The following is a 13,089-nucleotide window of genomic DNA, read 5'->3' as shown; positions in this document are numbered from 1 at the left end:
ACAGTTGTGCTACAGATGGATTATTATAGGCTTGATACGTTAAAATGACTGCGACAGGTATGCACTTAAATATAAATAACAACTCGTCGTTCGCAAATACCAACATACTCTTTGCTGGAACCGAAATTTGATTGGTTTATAGATCTCGAAATGATGTTTAATTCGAAGGGCATACGCTATGGAATGTTGTGCGCTTTCATCTGGTACGCAGTTTTGTCTCGTATTTCATACACACTCTATCTGCCACGTACACGCGCCGTTGTTACTACTGTGTGGCGTTTCGCACGGAGAGGGAGTGACCGCAAACGAGTGCCTTACGTAAAATTCTTCGACGAGGATGGGATTCGACCCCACGCGTGCAGAGCACATTGGATTAGCAGTCCAACGCCTTAACCACTCGGCCACCTCGTCTGCTGCAACTGCAGCTGTGTCTTTGGCGAGTGCTTGCCGAAGGAAGACATTTGTCGATTCGAAAACGCATTCAAAACATCGTACTGGGCCGCTGTTATCGTCTAATGCCATGCAGCAGTGCAGCCGACCAAGCTCCCACTCGCGAATCGTTTAATGACAGCATCCGTCCACGTCGATATCCGATCGGGGCAAAATCACCGGCCCACTTATTTACTGCAGGAATAAGCATTGTATCGACATGTAGTGTCGTCTAATGCAATGAGAAAGGTGCTGTGCATTCTTTTCCACGACTTACTGCAACGAAACGTACAGCTCGATACGCTACACTGATATTGCTAGCAAGGTTTTGACGTTCCCCCTAGCCCAAGATTGTCCTGCTGTTTGCGATGGAGCTTGGTGTTTGGGCGGCCACTGGCGACGGATGTCTGCAAAGTCAAGTCTCTCTAGTAGGCCCTGTCACTTATTATAGGCTTGATACGTTAAAATGACTGCGACAGGTATGCACTTAAATATAAATAACAACTCGCGTTCGCAAATACCAACATACTCTTTGCTGGAACCGAAATTTGATTGGTTTATAGATCTCGAAATGATGTTTAATTCGAAGGGCATACGCTATGGAATGTTGTGCGCTTTCATCTGGTACGCAGTTTTGTCTCGTATTTCAATACTAGAAAGATTCAATACTAGAAATAAGAATAATCTTCACAAGGATTTAAAGTCACTTAGTCTTGTACAAAAAGGTGTGCATTATTCAGGAACACACATTTTCAATAACTTGCCAGCAGCCATAAAAAGCTTAACAACCAATGAAATTCAGTTTAAGAGAAGCCTAAAGGATTTATTGGTGGCCAACTCCTTCTACTCCATTGATGAATTTCTGAGGAAAACCAACTGATTTGTATATAAGTACAACATAACTTCTGCACAATTTCAGTGCAGTAATGTGTTCACTAAAAATTTGTGTGTGTGTGTGTGTGTGTGTGTGTGTGTGTGTGTGTGTAAGTATAATCTAACTTCTGCACCATTTCAGTGCAGTAATGTGTTCATTGTAAATAAGTATTACAGTAGTTGTATTACATGTTTCTTACCTTATAAATAAATATAAAACTTTTTTATTTTAAATTCAGTGCAATAGTATTTGTAAAATGACTCTTAGTGTTCATTAAAAAATGACGATCATTCCACTTGGGACCTGTGGAATGGTACATTAGCTTATTTGTTTTAGTTTAAATATTTGTCATGTATTGTTGTTTTTCTGACATGTTCCACATCCTGGAGGACCTCCTCACTACGGATCAATTGGAATGAAAGTAAATCTAATCTAATCTAATACACACTCTATCTGCCACGTACACGCGCCGTTGTTACTACTGTGTGGCGTTTCGCACGGAGAGGGAGTGACCGCAAACGAGTGCCTTACGTAAAATTCTTCGACGAGGATGGGATTCGAACCCACGCGTGCAGAGCACATTGGATTAGCAGTCCAACGCCTTAACCACTTTTTTTTTTTTTTTTTTTTTTTTTTCTTTATTGCCAAAAGTGCCTTCATCGGCTCGACTGCTCCGCCATTAGCAAAAATCTCCGTTGGAATAAAAAATTAATCACGAAACAAATGGATTCTCTTCAGTATCCATGTGGTTATTTGGTTTACCAATATATTTGATTTGGAAAATGAAGCAAATGAAATCTTCTGCAGGAATGTTAGAAAACTCATCACTTTCCGAGGGAGACTGAATATATGAAAATAAACTTGGTGATGCTGGAGTCTTCCACAGCAAGAAGGAATAACTCTTCTCTTCCTCTGACAGGAGAAGGCCAAACATAACATAAATACGTCTTCTTTTCAATAAACGAATCTTACTAATTAAATAAACAAGAAACGAATAATGCATAATTTGAATATTAGATCTACAAAATTCGACGGGGATATCGTAGAACAATCTCGCAGAGCTCTCGACAGGAGTGGAATCATCCCCCAAAGCGTCACCACTGTCGGGGTGGTCCGTTTCATATTCGTGGCCGTTCGATCGCCGCATTCCGAATCCTAATTGCGACTATCATAGTCGTGAAAGGGCCATCCATCAGAGTTTTCGGACTGCGACGGCGCCCTGGAGGAATATCTCTCTACGTCAACGTTCGGAGGAGAAAGAAAGCATACTTTTCTCTATATTTGTCGATTCGTTGAAGTTTCTGGTGTTGAGTTATTAGGTATAGCCAATAGTCTTCTTTATTTTTTTCTGGCGCCGATAATATATAATACACCGTCTGACCTTGAAGCCAAGTGACTGCTCGTCGTTTTGCTGGAGGGTATGGAACGGCATCAGGAGTGAGGAGTCCAGCTGGAGTAATCATTCTAGGTGCAGTACGCAGCATACTTGAGAGCTTCCGTGCAAAGAGAAGCCAGATGTCCTTCACATTTTCGCATAGAAAGCGATGTTCGATGGTATCTAGGTGAGTACAGTGAACGCAGTTCGGAGTGTCTGCCAGGTGGATCATGTGTAGTTTTGAATTTGTCGGTATGATCCTATTGACCGCCATGTACCATGTAGACCGCACCTGCGATGGTAAGTGTGCGTCATGAATGTTTTCCCAGATCTTGGCCCAGTTGCAGTCTCTATACTTCACTTCTATTCTGTTGCGCGGCTTACTGTCCGTCAGGCAGCTGTAAAGTGCTTTGACCCGGTAAAGATCATTCTCAGGTATGTTGCTTTGAATATAGCTGTATTCGAGGAAAAAAGTACTAAAGTGGCTAAATGCAGTCGGGATGTGACTTACGTTTACCGGAGGCGTCATGCTGGCAGGTGCAATTTCATTGAGAAGGTGGGCCGTTAAGGAATTTGGTGATCGTTGCCATTGTTTATACATGTTGCTGATATATAATGCTTTCGCTTTGTGGTAAACATCTGTCAGATTTAGGCCGCCCTTTCCCAAGGGGAGCGTCAAAGTTGCAAATGGGACTTTGAAAATGTGTCCCCTACTGACAAAGTGTCCGAGCGCTGCAAGCATTCGTTGTGCGATGACCTTTGGTATTGGTAGGATTTGTGCGACATAATTCACTTTAGAAACAATGTAAGTATTGACTAAAAACACTCTTTGTATGGCGTTGAGATTTCGCAAATGATGTTGCCGTATGCCGGCCCGAATTTGTGCCAATAATTTTCGATAATTAAGAGCAGACGTGCAGCGGATGGTGCGCGTGTATTCAATGCCGAGACATTTAAATGTTGTCATTCTTTTTAGTGATTGGCTATTGCCAAGTTCGAGTCCTCTACCAAGTTCCATAATGCCAGACTTTTTACAGTTGACTTTCGCTCCTGATGCGGCTGCATAAGTGGATATCAGCTGAAACGCGCGTTCCAAATCTTCATCTTTCGTCACCACGAAACTGACGTCATCCGCAAATGCTTGGCATACGATCTTCTGGCCATGTATGCGTATTCCCGGAAGGTCTTGCGCCAGGGAGAACAGTAAGGGTTCAAGAGCAACTGCAAACAAGGCCATTGACATCGGGCAACCTTGTCGTACCGACCGAGCGATATTAATAGGTTTACTGAGTTGTCCGTTGAGACAGATCTTGGACGTACCGTTTCGCAGCAGGAGTGTAACAGTGTCAATAACTTTCCGTGGAAAGTTCATTGCTGCCATCGCGCACAGAAGATATGAGTGACTGATTTTATCGAATGCTTTCTCAAAATCTAACGAGACTAGAGCGCATCCCATGTCGCAAGCGGCGGCTGTAGCTATGATATCTCTATATGCACTTAACGTCTGCTGTATGTTTCTAGAGTTCCCAACGCTCGTCTGGCAGGCCCCCGTGACAGTACTAAGTACCGTACTGAATCGCTGCATCATGACCCGCGCGAATATCTTATAATCGGTATTAAGTAACGTAAGCGGTCGGAGATTGTCGACTGTCTTTCCCGCTGGGGTTTTGGGTACCAATACCACTATGCCTTCACAGAATTCCCTTAAGATATCACTTCCAGCCTTTAAGATATCATTACAGACCAAGGTCAACTTTGGAACTAAATGGTGACGAAAGGTGCGATAAAACTCAGCCGGTAATCCGTCGGGGCCAGGCGATTTATTCTGTGGGCTCCCTCGAATGGCGTCCTCTACTTCATCTTCAGTTATGACCGCAGCGAGGCCGTCTGCTTCTACCGTGGTCAATGTCGCAAAACGGCGTGCCAGAAGGACGTGCTGCGCCGCCATATCCACTGGGTGTTCCGTGAACTGTGCTGTGAAATGTTTGTAAATCTCGTCTCGTATGTCGCGCTGGTGGTTTAGGAATCGACCATCTGCAGTGTGCAGTTCTGTCAATATCTTTCTGCGCCCCCTTTTCTGTTCGCGAATAACATGGTACATTGATGTCGTTTCGTCCTGTACAGCGTTTTGCAGACGCGTCCTGACTTTACAGCCTTCCAATTGCTTCCGTTTAAGGGTTAGAATCGTAGCCTGTATTCTTTTAATATGCATACGATTTGCTATGACTGTTGCATCTTCTCGATATAAATCTCTCAAACACTGAAAGTAAAATTCCAGGGTTTGCTTCTGCCAGGCACATCGATCTCGGGAATAATTCTTCATCGCTTTTGTTAAGGCGGGTTTCGCACATTTTACCCACCACGTAATGGCAGAATCATACGCGGGAAACTTTCGTTCGCAGGCTGCCCACGTATTGCGGAAGACTGTGTGACACCCGGGTTCTGGTAAACACGCCACATTTAGTTTCCAGGGTCCCCTTGCCCTGTACGTCCCTTGTTTGGCTAAATTGACGGTACATATATATGCCACATGATCTGTGAAGACAGTCGGCCATAGCTCAGCCTGCAAAACATGTTCCCTCATACTTGATAATGCGTAGATTCTATCGATGCGGCTAGCTGAGTGGCCAGTAACGTAAGTGAATCCGGGCCTGTCACCGTGTCGAAGCTCCCACGTGTCTATTAAAGTCAACTCGTCAATGAGATTGCGAAGCTCGGCGGACGGATTGAAGTTCGGCGTCTGGTCTTTGGGACTGAGGACACAGTTAAAGTCACCAGCGAATATAAGTTGTTCCGAAGGTGGTGTAAAAAGTGGCACAATGTCATCTTTAAAAAACTCTGCTCTCTGTCGGCGTCTCCCAGAGCCGGATGGGGCGTAGAGATTGATAAATCTAGTAGTATCGATAGTAGTCGCTATACCTCTGCCAGACGCCAGGCGCTCGACATGTGACATCACTATCCCTTCCTTAGCCATGATCGCCGTCCCTGGATCAGAGCCATGTCCAGGATTAACGACGGCATTGTAGCCTGTGATACGGTCAAGGTTAATATTGGTCACTTCCTGCAGCATGATGAGATCAATATCAGCGGCATAGAGAAAATCTTGAAGATTTGTTAAGTTTAGTGGGCTACTGATCTTATTGATGTTCAATGTCGCAATTCGGTAAGCTTGCAAGGACGGCATGAGAACAGAGATCTAGGTGACAATAAGCCGAGGATGGATGTTAATGGCGAACATCCTCTAAAAGAAGTCTACGTCATTAGCCACTGTGCCGACGCCGGCGGTAGCCGTTTGTTGCTGGTGGGACACATCAGCTTGAGCTTCCGATAACGGACTATCTGTACGTCGCCGATCCTTTACGAAATCATCTTCCCGACCACCCTCTTCCACGTCATCCGACCAATCACACACGAACCTGTCCGCTGGCAAACCGCAATCCGAGAGCTTGGATACGTCAGATACAGGGGTCTGATCCATTGCATCTGTTATCGCAGGGTCGCCGGAGGGTAATCGTCCGAGATCAGTGTCCGATTCGTCCGTCCGGGATTTTTTTGTCGTTTTGCTGGTGCCGACGACGGTGGTTCAGTCACTTCAGTCAGTTTCTGTCGTACGTGGTTCGCTTTTTCACGCAGTATTGGCGCCTTTGCTTCTGCCCCTTGATGTGCTAGCCGGCGTTTCTTCTGTGATTTGGGAGACCGCGGGGGCTGGTGGCCAGCCAGCTCGTTCGACTCCACCCGGTCCACGTCGGACTTGTCGTCTCGAACCGGAACGCCCGCCGGAATACTTTCGGTGTCCGGTTGGTGCCCCTGCTCCGAGTGAGTATCGCCCCCCTTCGAGGTGTGTGAAGAAGGAACAGTTGGGACGTCGTTCGTATCCATCGGCGTGACGCCTTCCTGCACTTCGCGCAGACTCTCTAGCGAAACATCGAAACTAGGGTCCGAGGTAACGTTAGCCCGGGCGGCGGCGACGTATGATATAGGCAACGTAGACGTCGGGCCCTGCTGCGCACGCTCACCGGCCGGTATTTGCGCCACGCGCCGTTGGACACATTGAGCACGGATATGTTCGGTGGAACCACATCCCGCACAGGTTCTCGGCTGCCCATCATAAATCACAATGGCTCTGTAGCCACACACAGTGACGTAGGACGGAATGTGCTTCAACATATCAATCTTCACCTGCCGGACACCGTTTAACACCGGGAAAATGTGCATATTCGACCACTTTTCTGCCGTATTGCTGATGACCGTTCCATATTCCCTCAATTTGGCATTAATTTGATCAGCGGATATTTCAAAGGGTAATTCGAATATTCGAACAGTTCTGACTCCAAGACCGGCAAGCGAAACTCTGACATCACCAACATTGCCGTCAGAATGGTTAAACTTTAAAACTCCTTCACAAGATTGAATGACCTGCTCGCATTTCTCGGGTCGCAACAATTTTAGGTAGACCGTACTGCTGACGATAGAAAGGTGAATGCCAACCATATCATCAATAGTGATTTTCATAACGTCTCTAATAAATAACTCAACTTCAAAGGACTTCGGTCGTGCATAGTGCGGGTCAAAACTCAATTTCAATGTGTCTTTCCGTATAAGTTGATCCATTATAATCGATGGCAATTCATCACTCCACACTACAACAACGCAGCAAAGCGCACACTTACCAAACCGCACGCGACCGCCACAGGCGAGAGCGTAAACAACCTGCGTCCGACCGCCACGGCCGCTGCCGGCTGACTGAACCACTCGGCCACCTCGTCTGCTGCAAGTGCAGCTGTGTCTTTGGCGAGTGCTTGCCGAAGGAAGACATTTGTCGATTCGAAAACGCATTCAAAACATCGTACTGGGCCGCTGTTAACGTCTAATGCCAAGCAGCAGTGCAGCTGACCAAGCTCCCACTCGCGAATCGTTTAATGACAGCATCCGTCCACGTCGATATCCGATCGGGGCAAAATCACCGGCCCACTTATTTACTGCAGGAATAAGCATTGTATCGACATGTAGTGTCGTCTAATGCAATGAGAAAGGTGCTGTGCATTCTTTTCCACGACTTACTGCAACGAAACGTACAGCTCGATACGCTACACTGATATTGCTAGCAAGGTTTTGACGTTCCCCCTAGCCCAAGATTGTCCTGCTGTTTGCGATGGAGCTTGGTGTTTGGGCGGCCACTGGCGACGGATGTCTGCAAAGTCAAGTCTCTCCAGTAGGCCCTGTCACTTATTATAGGCTTGATACGTTAAAATGACTGCGACAGGTATGCACTTAAATATAAATAACAACTCGCGTTCGCAAATACCAACATACTCTTTGCTGGAACCGAAATTTGATTGGTTTATAGATCTCGAAATGATGTTTAATTCGAAGGGCATACGCTATGGAATGTTGTGCGCTTTCATCTGGTGCGCAGTTTTGTCTCGTATTTCATACACACTCTATCTGCGACGTACACGCGCCGTTGTTACTACTGTGTGGCGTTTCGCACGGAGAGGGAGTGACTGCAAACGAGTGCCTTACGTAAAATTCTTCGACGAGGATGGGATTCGAACCCACGCGTGCAGAGCACATTGGATTAGCAGTCCAACGCCTTAACCACTTTTTTTTTTTTTTTTTTTTTTTTTCTTTATTGCCAAAAGTGCCTTCATCGGCTCGACTGCTCCGCCATTAGCAAAAATCTCCGTTGGAATAAAAAATTAATCACGAAACAAATGGATTCTCTTCAGTATCCATGTGGTTATTTGGTTTACCAATATATTTGATTTGGAAAATGAAGCAAATGAAATCTTCTGCAGGAATGTTAGAAAACTCATCACTTTCCGAGGGAGACTGAATATATGAAAATAAACTTGGTGATGCTGGAGTCTTCCACAGCAAGAAGGAATAACTCTTCTCTTCCTCTGACAGGAGAAGGCCAAACATAACATAAATACGTCTTCTTTTCAATAAACGAATCTTACTAATTAAATAAACAAGAAACGAATAATGTATAATTTGAATATTAGATCTACAAAATTCGACGGGGATATCGTAGAACAATCTCGCAGAGCTCTCGACAGGAGTGGAATCATCCCCCAAAGCGTCACCACTGTCGGGGTGGTCCGTTTCATATTCGTGGCCGTTCGATCGCCGCATTCCGAATCCTAATTGCGACTATCATAGTCGTGAAAGGGCCATCCATCAGAGTTTTCGGACTGCGACGGCGCCCTGGAGGAATATCGCTCTACGTCAACGTTCGGAGGAGAAAGAAAGCATACTTTTCTCTATATTTGTCGGTTCGTTGAAGTTTCTGGTGTTGAGTTATTAGGTATAGCCAATAGTCTTCTTTATTTTTTTCTGGCGCCGATAATATATAATACACCGTCTGACCTTGAAGCCAAGTGACTGCTCGTCGTTTTGCTGGAGGGTATGGAACGGCATCAGGAGTGAGGAGTCCAGCTGGAGTAATCATTCTAGGTGCAGTACGCAGCATACTTGAGAGCTTCCGTGCAAAGAGAAGCCAGATGTCCTTCACATTTTCGCATAGAAAGCGATGTTCGATGGTATCTAGGTGAGTACAGTGAACGCAGTTCGGAGTGTCTGCCAGGTGGATCATGTGTAGTTTTGAATTTGTCGGTATGATCCTATTGACCGCCATGTACCATGTAGACCGCACCTGCGATGGTAAGTGTGCGTCATGAATGTTTTCCCAGATCTTGGCCCAGTTGCAGTCTCTATACTTCACTTCTATTCTGTTGCGCGGCTTACTGTCCGTCAGGCAGCTGTAAAGTGCTATGACCCGGTAAAGATCATTCTCAGGTATGTTGCTTTGAATATAGCTGTATTCGAGGAAAAAAGTACTAAAGTGGCTAAATGCAGTCGGGATGTGACTTACGTTTACCGGAGGCGTCATGCTGGCAGGTGCAATTTCATTGAGAAGGTGGGCCGTTAAGGAATTTGGTGATCGTTGCCATTGTTTATACATGTTGCTGTTATATAATGCTTTCGCTTTGTGGTAAACATCTGTCAGATTTAGGCCGCCCTTTCCCAAGGGGAGCGTCAAAGTTGCAAATGGGACTTTGAAAATGTGTCCCCTACTGACAAAGTGTCCGAGCGCTGCAAGCATTCGTTGTGCGATGACCTTTGGTATTGGTAGGATTTGTGCGACATAATTCACTTTAGAAACAATGTAAGTATTGACTAAAAACACTCTTTGTATGGCGTTGAGATTTCGCAAATGATGTTGCCGTTTGCCGGCCCGAATTTGTGCCAATAATTTTCGATAATTAAGAGCAGACGTGCAGCGGATGGTGCGCGTGTATTCAATGCCGAGACATTTAAATGTTGTCATTCTTTTTAGTGATTGGCTATTGCCAAGTTCGAGTCCTCTACCAAGTTCCATAATGCCAGACTTTTTACAGTTGACTTTCGCTCCTGATGCGGCTGCATAAGTGGATATCAGCTGAAACGCGCGTTCCAAATCTTCATCTTTCGTCACCACGAAACTGACGTCATCCGCAAATGCTTGGCATACGATCTTCTGGCCATGTATGCGTATTCCCGGAAGGTCTTGCGCCAGGGAGAACAGTAAGGGTTCAAGAGCAACTGCAAACAAGGCCATTGACATCGGGCAACCTTGTAGTACCGACCGAGCGATATTAATAGGTTTACTGAGTTGTCCGTTGAGACAGATCTTGGACGTACCGTTTCGCAGCAGGAGTGTAACAGTGTCAATAACTTTCCGTGGAAAGTTCATTGCTGCCATCGCGCACAGAAGATATGAGTGACTGATTTTATCGAATGCTTTCTCAAAATCTAACGAGACTAGAGCGCATCCCATGTCGCAAGCGGCGGCTGTAGCTATGATATCTCTATATGCACTTAACGTCTGCTGTATGTTTCTAGAGTTCCCAACGCTCGTCTGGTAGGCCCCCGTGACAGTACTAAGTACCGTACTGAATCGCTGCATCATGACCCGCGCGAATATCTTATAATCGGTATTAAGTAACGTAAGCGGTCGGAGATTGTCGACTGTCTTTCCCGCTGGGGTTTTGGGTACCAATACCACTATGCCTTCACAGAATTCCCTTAAGATATCACTTCCAGCCTTTAAGATATCATTACAGACCAAGGTCAACTTTGGAACTAAATGGTGACGAAAGGTGCGATAAAACTCAGCCGGTAATCCGTCGGGGCCAGGCGATTTATTCTGTGGGCTCCCTCGAATGGCGTCCTCTACTTCATCTTCAGTTATGACCGCAGCGAGGCCGTCTGCTTCTACCGTGGTCAATGTCGCAAAACGGCGTGCCAGAAGGACGTGCTGCGCCGCCATATCCACTGGGTGTTCCGTGAACTGTGCTGTGAAATGTTTGTAAATCTCGTCTCGTATGTCGCGCTGGTGGTTTAGGAATCGACCATCTGCAGTGTGCAGTTCTGTCAATATCTTTCTGCGCCCCCTTTTCTGTTCGCGAATAACATGGTACATTGATGTCGTTTCGTCCTGTACAGCGTTTTGCAGACGCGTCCTGACTTTACAGCCTTCCAATTGCTTCCGTTTAAGGGTTAGAATCGTAGCCTGTATTCTTTTAATATGCATACGATTTGCTATGACTGTTGCATCTTCTCGATATAAATCTCTCAAACACTGAAAGTAAAATTCCAGGGTTTGCTTCTGCCAGGCACATCGATCTCGGGAATAATTCTTCATCGCTTTTGTTAAGGCGGGTTTCGCACATTTTACCCACCACGTAATGGCAGAATCATACGCGGGAAACTTTCGTTCGCAGGCTGCCCACGTATTGCGGAAGACTGTGTGACACCCGGGTTCTGGTAAACACGCCACATTTAGTTTCCAGGGTCCCCTTGCCCTGTACGTCCCTTGTTTGGCTAAATTGACGGTACATATATATGCCACATGATCTGTGAAGACAGTCGGCCATAGCTCAGCCTGCAAAACATGTTCCCTCATACTTGATAATGCGTAGATTCTATCGATGCGGCTAGCTGAGTGGCCAGTAACGTAAGTGAATCCGGGCCTGTCACCGTGTCGAAGCTCCCACGTGTCTATTAAAGTCAACTCGTCAATGAGATTGCGAAGCTCGGCGGACGGATTGAAGTTCGGCGTCTGGTCTTTGGGACTGAGGACACAGTTAAAGTCACCAGCGAATATAAGTTGTTCCGAAGGTGGTGTAAAAAGTGGCACAATGTCATCTTTAAAAAACTCTGCTCTCTGTCGGCGTCTCCCAGAGCCGGATGGGGCGTAGAGATTGATAAATCTAGTAGTATCGATAGTAGTCGCTATACCTCTGCCAGACGCCAGGCGCTCGACATGTGACATCACTATCCCTTCCTTAGCCATGATCGCCGTCCCTGGATCAGAGCCATGTCCAGGATTAACGACGGCATTGTAGCCTGTGATACGGTCAAGGTTAATATTGGTCACTTCCTGCAGCATGATGAGATCAATATCAGCGGCATAGAGAAAATCTTGAAGATTTGTTAAGTTTAGTGGGCTACTGATCTTATTGATGTTCAATGTCGCAATTCGGTAAGCTTGCAAGGACGGCATGAGAACAGAGATCTAGGTGACAATAAGCCGAGGATGGATGTTAATGGCGAACATCCTCTAAAAGAAGTCTACGTCATTAGCCACTGTGCCGACGCCGGCGGTAGCCGTTTGTTGCTGGTGGGACACATCAGCTTGAGCTTCCGATAACGGACTATCTGTACGTCGCCGATCCTTTACGAAATCATCTTCCCGACCACCCTCTTCCACGTCATCCGACCAATCACACACGAACCTGTCCGCTGGCAAACCGCAATCCGAGAGCTTGGATACGTCAGATACAGGGGTCTGATCCATTGCATCTGTTATCGCAGGGTCGCCGGAGGGTAATCGTCCGAGATCAGTGTCCGATTCGTCCGTCCGGGATTTTTTTGTCGTTTTGCTGGTGCCGACGACGGTGGTTCAGTCACTTCAGTCAGTTTCTGTCGTACGTGGTTCGCTTTTTCACGCAGTATTGGCGCCTTTGCTTCTGCCCCTTGATGTGCTAGCCGGCGTTTCTTCTGTGATTTGGGAGACCGCGGGGGCTGGTGGCCAGCCAGCTCGTTCGACTCCACCCGGTCCACGTCGGACTTGTCGTCTCGAACCGGAACGCCCGCCGGAATACTTTCGGTGTCCGGTTGGTGCCCCTGCTCCGAGTGAGTATCGCCCCCCTTCGAGGTGTGTGAAGAAGGAACAGTTGGGACGTCGTTCGTATCCATCGGCGTGACGCCTTCCTGCACTTCGCGCAGACTCTCTAGCGAAACATCGAAACTAGGGTCCGAGGTAACGTTATCCCGGGCGGCGGCGACGTATGATATAGGCAACGTAGACGTCGGGCCCTGCTGCGCACGCTCACCGGCCGGTATTTGCGCCACGCGCCGTTGG

General features: G+C 46.6%; 1 non-coding gene across 1 annotated transcript; it reads right to left on the bottom strand.

The window, feature by feature from the left end:
• Positions 1-329: 329 nt before the first annotated feature.
• On the bottom strand, positions 330-411 carry Trnas-gcu. The gene has a single exon. It is a non-coding gene; the product is annotated as a tRNA-Ser (tRNA).
• Positions 412-13,089: the final 12,678 nt, after the last annotated feature.

The sequence above is a fragment of the Schistocerca americana genome, chromosome 2 (genome assembly GCF_021461395.2).
Source record: "Schistocerca americana isolate TAMUIC-IGC-003095 chromosome 2, iqSchAmer2.1, whole genome shotgun sequence".
In the NCBI taxonomy this organism is placed as follows: Eukaryota; Metazoa; Arthropoda; class Insecta; order Orthoptera; family Acrididae; genus Schistocerca; species Schistocerca americana.
This window is presented reverse-complemented; position numbering and strand designations above follow the sequence as displayed.